This window comes from Canis aureus, chromosome 32 (genome assembly GCF_053574225.1).
Source record: "Canis aureus isolate CA01 chromosome 32, VMU_Caureus_v.1.0, whole genome shotgun sequence".
Taxonomy (NCBI): domain Eukaryota; kingdom Metazoa; phylum Chordata; class Mammalia; order Carnivora; family Canidae; genus Canis; species Canis aureus.
Genome location: NC_135642.1, coordinates 41,025,923 through 41,034,616, shown reverse-complemented (window position 1 = coordinate 41,034,616; position 8,694 = coordinate 41,025,923). Strand labels below are relative to the sequence as shown.

Genomic DNA, 8,694 nt, shown 5'->3' with positions numbered 1-8,694 from the left:
GCCATTGATGAGAGATAGATAGTAAATAAGTAGTCAGAGGATGGATGGATGGATGGATGGATGGATGGATGGATGGATGGACAGATGTGCATTAGGAGAAATAGTCAATTCCTTTTCCCATGAAGACTTGTCCAGGTAGAAGTCCCTGTTTTTATTGCCATTACACACAAACACACAGAGACAGAGGGATACACAGGGCACAGGCCTCTGGGGACACATGGCAAGATTCACTAATAATAATTCTAAAGCTATCTCAATTTTTTTTTCTTTTCTCTTCTTTTCTTTCCTCTCTCTTTTCTTCTCTCTCTCTCTTTTTCTCTTGTCTTCTTTTCTTTTCAAACACAGGGCTTGATTTCTCATAACCCTGAGATCAAGACCTGAGCTGAGATCAAGAGTTGGATGCTTAACCAACTGAGCCACCTAGATGCCCCTCAACTTTACCTTTCAGCCCAGACTGCAGCACCCCCTGAAACTCTCTGCAGTCAGAGCCTGTGACTGTGCTGGTGCCAGTGAGAGCCTCTCAGATTGAGAGAGAACCTCCCCTCTCTCTGAGGTCTGAAGCAGCAGGCTCCTCAGAGGTGATTGGCAGGAGCAACAGTTGAGAGTGCTTCCCTGGCACTGTCTATGGGAAGCACAAGCTGAGGGCTTCTGGCCTTGCCCAAAGCCTGAGGTCTAAGCTAAGCAAATAGCCTCAGAGGGCCCTGAGAATCCCTACGGACAGTCCATCCAGATGACTCAGTTCTTCAGCCTGCCTGTGCTGCTCATTCTCCCTGAGAGCAGAGCTCCATATTTTTGTCCAAAGAAAGCAGAGCCAAGGGGAAAATAAGGCCTGAGAAAGCAAGACATAAATGCCTGCAGATGTTCCTCAATCATCCTTCCCAAGGAAACCAGCACTGGACTCCGAATAACTTCATTAGACCCAGAGCGAGGCAGGAGCCTCTGAGTCAGTAGTAAGATGGTCAGGAGAGAGGAGCTGGAAATAAGGGCTTTCTAGATCTCTTTCTGCCACTCAGTGAAGGATATTCATGCTATTGCCAGCAAATCTGCCTGGAGGAGAGGCCTCTAAAATATCAGCCCCCTCTCCAGTACCAGAAATGTGAGCATTTCCTATTGGTGCTTTCAGATATTGATCCCTCTCATAGAAGTGACTCCCAGGAAAGTGTCCTGTGAGTCCTGGGCTGCAGGAGGCCTCTCTCCAGAGCTTCTGGGAGGCTGGGACTGAGCAAGTGAGGAGAAAGGAGATCTCCTGTTTGTTAGGGGCCACCCTGTCCTTGCTGCCCAGCCAGCTGCCAGCCTGGGAGGGGCGTGCGCCGCCCTGCCCACTGCTGCCCGGTGGAGGGCTCCAGGCTGGGAACAGCTCCCTTTTATTCTGACCCTGCTGGCAGGAGGGGGGCTGAGCTGCCACAGGAGCACAGGCCGGCCTTGTGTGGAGCAGAGGCGGGCACTGGAGGGGGGTATGAGAGACAACTTCCCCTGCAATCGCCCTTCTCCTGCTACTCTCCTCAGGCTGGAGCCAGCCTCCACCTTCACACTGAGCAGCTCTCACAAGGCTGCTGGGCAAGTGGTAAGTCTGGCCTCAGCTGTGACATAGGCCTGGGCAGGGGGTCTGTTAGGATAAGAGGCTCCGTGGTAGGGTCAGGCGTGGCTTCCAAGTGGGCCTGGAGCTCTGGCTCGACACAAGAGAATTACTAAACAGATGTCACCTGAATGGGGTTGTAAGGTAGCAAAGGGTGAGAAAGGTGGAGGGCCTCTCAGGGCTCAGATATGTGTGCTCGTGGAGGGGGTGCTGTGTGCGCGTGCTCACACAAATGATGCTCACGTGTGGTGAGATGAAGGCCAATTGATGTAGAGGGGAGGCTCTGAGGAGCACACACCTCAGGGCACGGTGGCTGTGGGTGTCTCGGTCATCCATCGGTTACGTTAGCCATCTGTACATAACAGTGCTGTGTAACAATGACCCCCAAGCTTGGTGACTGGAAGGAACAACAGTTATCATTTCCCAGTTTCTATGGGTCAGGAATCGGGGCATGGCTTAGTTGGGTCCTCTGGCTCTAAGTCCTCTACAAAGTGAAACCAAGGGACCAGCCAGTCCCCAGCCATCTCAAGGCCTGACTCACCTGCCTGCTGGCAGGAGGCAGTTCACTGCCAGTAGGTGGACTGAGGGCCTCGGTTCCTCACCGGTTGTCACCTGGAAGCCACCCTCAGTTCCTTGCCACACAGGCCTCCCCATGGGGCTGCTCACAACATGGCAGCTGGCTTCATCAGAACAAGCAAGTCAAGACGAGAGGGGTGGGGAGAGAGAGGGAGTGAGAGGGAGAGAGAGGGATGAGAATTACAGTCCTTTATAAGCTAATCTCAGAAGTGACATCCATCATTTCTCCCATCTTTGGGAGTGAGGCACTAGACCCAGCCCACCCTCGGGGGAGGAGCTACACAAAGGCACAACTGCTGGGAGGTAGGGGTCCTGGGGCGCAGTCTCAGAAGCTGCCTCCCACAACCATTACAGGCATGCCCCACTTTATGAAAGTTCAGTTTACACCACTACCCTTTTACACAAAACCTACATCCGGACCTGTTTTCACTAACAGAAGAAACCCCAAAGAGGATTTTCACTGTTAATGGTATTAAAAGGGTGAAAATTGAAAATAGTGTTCGGTGTTTGTTTTGCAGGGAGTCAGCATGGGCCCCAAGTGCCAATGGCCCCATCATGCCCCTTCCCCACGATTGACACCAGCATCTCAGCGTCAGGCCTTATCTCAATTTATTTTGTGCATCCACTAGCAAGCTGTGCCCTAAGGTATCAGAAAAGCTGAAAAGGGATTACTTTTTGGGTCTGGGACCGCTTAAAAAATGTTCCCGTATAAATTAATGGTAATTTCTTTTCTCTGTTGCACCGTTTTGGCTTACACAGACGTTCACAGGAGCTCCGCTTCCAGAGCGCGAGGGAAACCCTGTAATTCATTCAGCGATTATTTAATGACAACCTGCTTCGTACCAGACAACGTGCTAAGTACAGAGCATAGAACAAAACGGACTGTCACTTGAAAATTACAGTCTGGTAGGTGAGGCACATATTCATTAAAGAAACACACAAATGAATGTCAAATTCCACTACAGACAACACCAAAAGGGGGCTGGGGCATGGCACGTGGTGCTCTGAGAGCACTTCACCGGGAGTCTGGGCCAGGGCCTCCCTGAGTAAGGGATGATTGAAATGTCACTGAGGTGGGGGAGTGGGGAGGGCCAGGAGTGAGCTGGGCGATAGAGGGGAGAAAAGCAGAAGAGGGCAGCAGGCCAAGGGATGGTGGTGGCGAGTGTAAGTTTGTGTGTGTTCCGCACCTGGGTGAGCCTGTGTCCACACCGCGTGAGTGGTAGGCGAGCATTACTGGTGCACTTAGAGACTCCAACGATGACACAGGAAGATGGCAGAGAGGACAGGATCTGAGCAGGGCTCTCTGAACTTTGAGAATTATGTTCCCTCACTCCTCTCCCTGCTCCCCTCCCTCCCTGTACCCTCTCTGTAAGGCTTCTTTCGGGAGTCGTAGTTGTCCTCATAAAAAGCAAAAATCTGCTGATGCAGCTTAATGCATCATCTGGAGAAGCAAAGCTGTCTGTGGGGGCTGGCTCCATCCTGCCCCACCTGGAGGCTCCGTTCTGCAAACCAGCATCACCCTCGTAAAGAGACAGCCTATTGACGGAGACCAAAGTAGCTTTTTATGGGTCCAGAGACAGGAAGGCAGGGGCCCCTGTTGGAGTGAGGTAGGGGAAGCCCTACAGCCAATGGGAAGGACAGGGTGGAGATGGGAAGAGAGCTGAGAGAGACCCTGGCTAGGACGAGGTCCGTCTGGGTGTCAAGAGAGCCAAGAGTGGAAGATGCTGAGGTGCCAGCAGGTTGCAGCGTGACCTGTAACCAGCCTCCCACACCTGTGTCCCAGGCTGATGAATCTCATACGTTGCCTGGTCTTGTGGAAACAAGGCCAGACACATGCAAATTAGCAAAACTGAGCAAAAGAATGTGTGGTCCCTGTCCTAAGGGTACCTGAGGAGGACTTCCCTCTTTCCTATGGCATCTTGGTGGGCAATGCAGGCAGATTCTGTGTTTAGAATCCTGCTCCAACCCCTCAGATCCGGACCAAAGGCATGACTCCCGTTTATTCATGTTTTCATTCACTCAATAAATATCCACTCCTGCGAGCCAGACACTGTACTAGGCTCCAGGGACACGGTGATAGTTCTTGCCCTCATAGACCTTATAGTTTAAACAGCAAATAATCATTAAATAATGATTCATATCACCATGTGATGACAATAGTAAAAGAGACATGAAGGAAAAACATACACGAAAACAAACAAAGAAAAAAAAAAACATACACGAGAGCTAGCATGGTTTGGAAGACATCATGGAACCAGGGAAGAGACTCCTGGTCTATATGTTGTTCCCTGGTCTTTGCTGAGCACAGCAGAGCAACCAGGTCTGTCTGGGTGTCAGTGTTGACCCCCACTCCATTCCTGTAACACCGCCCAGCAGTGTGATATATGGTCCATTCTCCCAGCAGATTAAGCGTACAGTCTCTGACTTATGATGGTTCAACTTAACAATTTTTGACCTTATCAGAGTGCAAAAACAATATGCATTCAGTAGAAACCATACTTCAAATTTTGAATTTGGATCATTTCCCAGGCTAGCAATAAGTGGTACCATACTCCCTCGCGGTGCTGGGCATCAGGCCCACAGCTCCCGGTCAGCCTCACCATCATGAAGATCAACAACTGACACACTTACAACCATTCTATAACTATACAATCGTTGCTTTTTCTGTTTTTCACTTTCAACACATTACATGAGATAGCCAACACTGTATCATAAAATAGGCTTTGTGTTAGATGGTTTTAACCAATTGTGAGCTACTGTAAGTGTTCTGAGCACATTAAAGGTAGGCTATGCCAAGCTATGATGCTCGGTAGGTCAGGTGTATTAAATGCATTTTTGACAGATTATTTTTAACTTACGTTGGATTTATTAGGATATAACCCCATCATAAGTAGAGGAAGGCTTGTACAGTGGTATTGCTATGGAAGATTTGTATTGCTCCCTTCTGACCATCCACCTATTTTTGCTATGGCTGGCCCCATCAGTCCTCTGAGACTGACCGCCTCTCCACCTGCATTGGCCCAGAACTGTCCTTCCCCCTGCTTCTGCTCCAGGGTCCTCTAGCAGCCAGGTGAACTCTCCACCTGCTTGGCCCCTCTCCAGGGGGCAGAAACATTGGCTTATCCCCTTCACAAACCACTGGAAGTGAAGGAATTTCTAGGTGAGGTGGCATGAGAGACTAATCCAGATTGTCCCTACCTAAATGTTCCATTGCTTATGTTCACAAAGAGTTAGAAGAAATGAGACAAAAGACTCCTCCACCAAAACCTGGAGACACCATCAAGTGATCAAGATGAACACCCGCCAGTAATCAGACGGATGGACAACACCTACCCCTGATAAGATGCAGTGAGAAGAGCACATCACTTCTGCTGTATTCTTGCCCAAAACACATAACCTTGGTCTAATCATAAGAAAACAACAGAAAAATGGATGAATATTTTTCAAAAGTGTCAACATCATGAAAGACAAAGACAGACTGAGAAATTGTCCCAGATTGGAGGAGACTATCTGATGACTAAATGCAATGTGGCCTCTTGGAGTGGGACATTGTTGGAAAACCTGGTGAAATTCATATAAAGCCTGCAGATTGGGGGATCCCTGGGTGGCTCAGTGGTTTAGCACCTGCCTTTGGCCCAGGGGGTGATCCTGGAGACCCGGGATCGAGTCCCACATCAGGCTCCCTGCATGGAGCCTGCTTCTCCTTCTGCCTGTGTCTCTGCATCTCTCTCTCTCTCTCTCTCTCTTTCTGTCTCATTAATAAATAAATAAATCTTTTTTTTAAAAGCCTGCAAATTACTTAACAATATTTTTCAGTGTTTTATGTTTTGGTTTCTCCAATTGTATAAGGGTCCTGTAGCATGATAACATTAGGGGAAGCTGGGCAAAGGGTATGTGAAAAATTTCTTTTTTTTTTTTTTAAAGATTTTATTTATTTATTCATGAGAGACACACACACACACACACACAGAGAGAGAGAGAGAGAGAGAGAGAGGCAGAGACATAGGCAGAGGGAGAAGCAGGCTCCATGCACCGGGAGCCCGACGTGGGATTCGATCCCGGGTCTCCAGGATCGCGCCCTGGGCCAAAGGCAGGCGCTAAACTGCTGCGCCACCCAGGGATCCCTGTGAGAAATTTCTGTGCTTTATTCTCTCTTCAATTTTTCTACAAATCAGAAATAATTTCAAAATGAAAAGTTAAGGGGTTAAAAGAAAGCCTTTTCCCAACTCTTCATCCCCAAGCCTATCCACAGTGTGAGCCAGGACACAGGGACTATGGTACCAGCCCCAACACTGCTGAACTTGTCTCTCCTTCCATGCCGTAATCTACTTTCTTCCCTGCTCAAACACCCAGTTCTCCGAGCTCGGGATCTTCAGAACCCACACATGCTTTTTTCTCCACCACAAAGCCTGACTTTCGTAAACAAAAAATTTGCTTTTATGACCATTATAATTCCCGTTGCTTTAAAGCAGTGGTTCTTAACCTTGGCTGCTCTTTGGAGCGACCTGAAAAAGTTCCCATTCTGGGAACTTCTGATTTAATTGGTCTGCTGGGGCTTAGTCTGGGCAGCGGGATCCTCAAAGCTCCCAGATGGTTCTATGTGCAGCTAGGGTCAAGAAACACTTCTTTGAAGAGTCCCATTTGTGAATAGCAATGATTCCTTTTGTCTCAGCCAGTCCTGCCTTCCTCATGAAGAAATCTACACCTCGGCAACACAAGTCAGTTGAGTCCCTTCTCTGGGCACTGCTCTAGGTCCCTGGGACACAACAGTGAACAAAATAGACAAAAATCCCTGCCCTTGGAGAGCTGGTATTCTGATCAGGAGAGGCAGGCCAGAAACAATGGCAATAATAGGTAGTAAATTCCACAGTGCATTTCAAGTGACAAATGCAGAAGGTGAGGAAGGAAAACAGGGTAAAGCTCTGGAGGACGAAGAGAGGGCATCAAGCTAGACCCGATGGGGAAGGTGATATTTGAGAAAAGTCTCGTGGGGCATGAGAGAGTGAACCAACTCACATTCCCAGAATAAAAACCATGGCAGACATTTCACAATATTATCCTCTACGTGTACTTAGGAAAGAAAATCTACCGGACTTGGTGGTTAGTCATTGACAGTAGAGAGGAGTGAGAAAAAGGATCCATCAAGGATCGACTCCCTGATTTCTTGCACAAGCAATTGTGAGTCTTGAGGTTGTCCTTCAGTGAGCTGGGGACACTGAGATCTAGAGGTGAAAGTTCAGACTTCCACTGCGGACACACTGGCGTGAGATGTCTACCAGCTGTCTGAGTGAACCAACGGGTAGACCAGCAGGCCATCAACTGTAGTCTATCAACCGCATCTGGTTTTTACATTTCTAAACGTTGGCAAAAATCAAAAGGAAAATAACATTTCCTAACACATGAGAATTGTATAAAATTCTAATTTCAGTGTCCATAAATCAAGTTTTATTGGAACATGGCCATGCCCATTCATTGTCATGTTGTCTATGGTTGAGTCCACTATAATGACAGAGTTGAGGGAACAGACATCATTTAGCCCACAAAGCCTAAAACATTTACTATCTGCCCTGTTTCACAAAAATTTGCCAGACCTTTACATCAACAATTGGATCCATGGATCTGGAACTCAGGAAAATCATTGAGGCTGAAGATACAGCGCTGGGCATCATTAGCAGCTGGAGGTATTTAAGCCATGGACACGGGTGACATTGGAGAGCAGATGTAGAATCAGAAGGGAAGAGGCTGATGCCGGGCCCTGAAAAACCTGGATGTTTAAAGGCTAGGTGGAGAAGAGGCTGAGAAGGGGGAGGAAAATCCAGAGAATGCATTGTCATGGAAAAAAAAAAAAGAAAACAAAGGCATTAAGAGAGACTCAGAGGCCAAAATGTCAATGCTGCTGAGAAACCAAATAATATGAGAATGGAAAGTGTCTAATGAATTTAGTGACAAGAAGGTAAGTAGTGGCCATGGTGGGGCACTTTCAGCGGAGCAGGGAGAGGAGGCCAGACTGGAATGGGACAAGAAGACAGCAAGGAAGTGGGGACATGATATGAGGATAATTTTTTGAAGGAGCTCAGCTGAGAAGGGAGGTACATCAGTCCATAAAGATAAAATGATGGCTGGCGGCTGATGGAGGTCAAGGAGGTTTCTTTTCTTTTCTTTTCTTTTCTTTTCTTTTCTTTTCTTTTCTTTTCTTTTCTTTTCTTTTCTTTTCTTCTTTCTTTTCTTTTCTTTTCTTTTCTTTTCTTCTTTCTTTTCTTTTCTTGCCATTGTTATTTTAGTATCAGATTGATGGGGAGTATTTGATTGGCAAAGAGAGAAGATGAAGGCAGAGGAGAGAGATGGAATAAATGGGTGGGATACAGTGGCCTGGCCCTGCGGCAGCTCATTGGCCAAACTGAAGAGCCCGTAGGCCCTACCTGGACCCCCTCTCTACTGCCGTGAGCCTCTAGAAGCTGGGGGAGCTAGCCCAGGTGAGGAGAACCCTCACCTTACCCCTCTCCAATAGCAGCTGCAATGGAAAAGGGAGTCACTCTGGAACC

General features: G+C 48.0%; 1 long non-coding RNA gene across 2 annotated transcripts; it reads left to right on the top strand.

Moving 5' to 3' along the window:
• Positions 1-1,391: 1,391 nt before the first annotated feature.
• On the top strand, positions 1,392-5,888 carry LOC144302901 (uncharacterized). Of its 2 annotated transcripts, XR_013369901.1 has the most exons (4): positions 1,392-1,564; positions 2,671-2,797; positions 2,912-3,058; positions 5,381-5,888. It is a non-coding gene; the product is annotated as an uncharacterized LOC144302901 (long non-coding RNA). The 2 variants fall into 2 exon arrangements; XR_013369900.1 differs by having other exon boundaries at positions 2,912-5,888.
• The last annotated feature ends 2,806 nt before the right edge of the window (positions 5,889-8,694 follow it).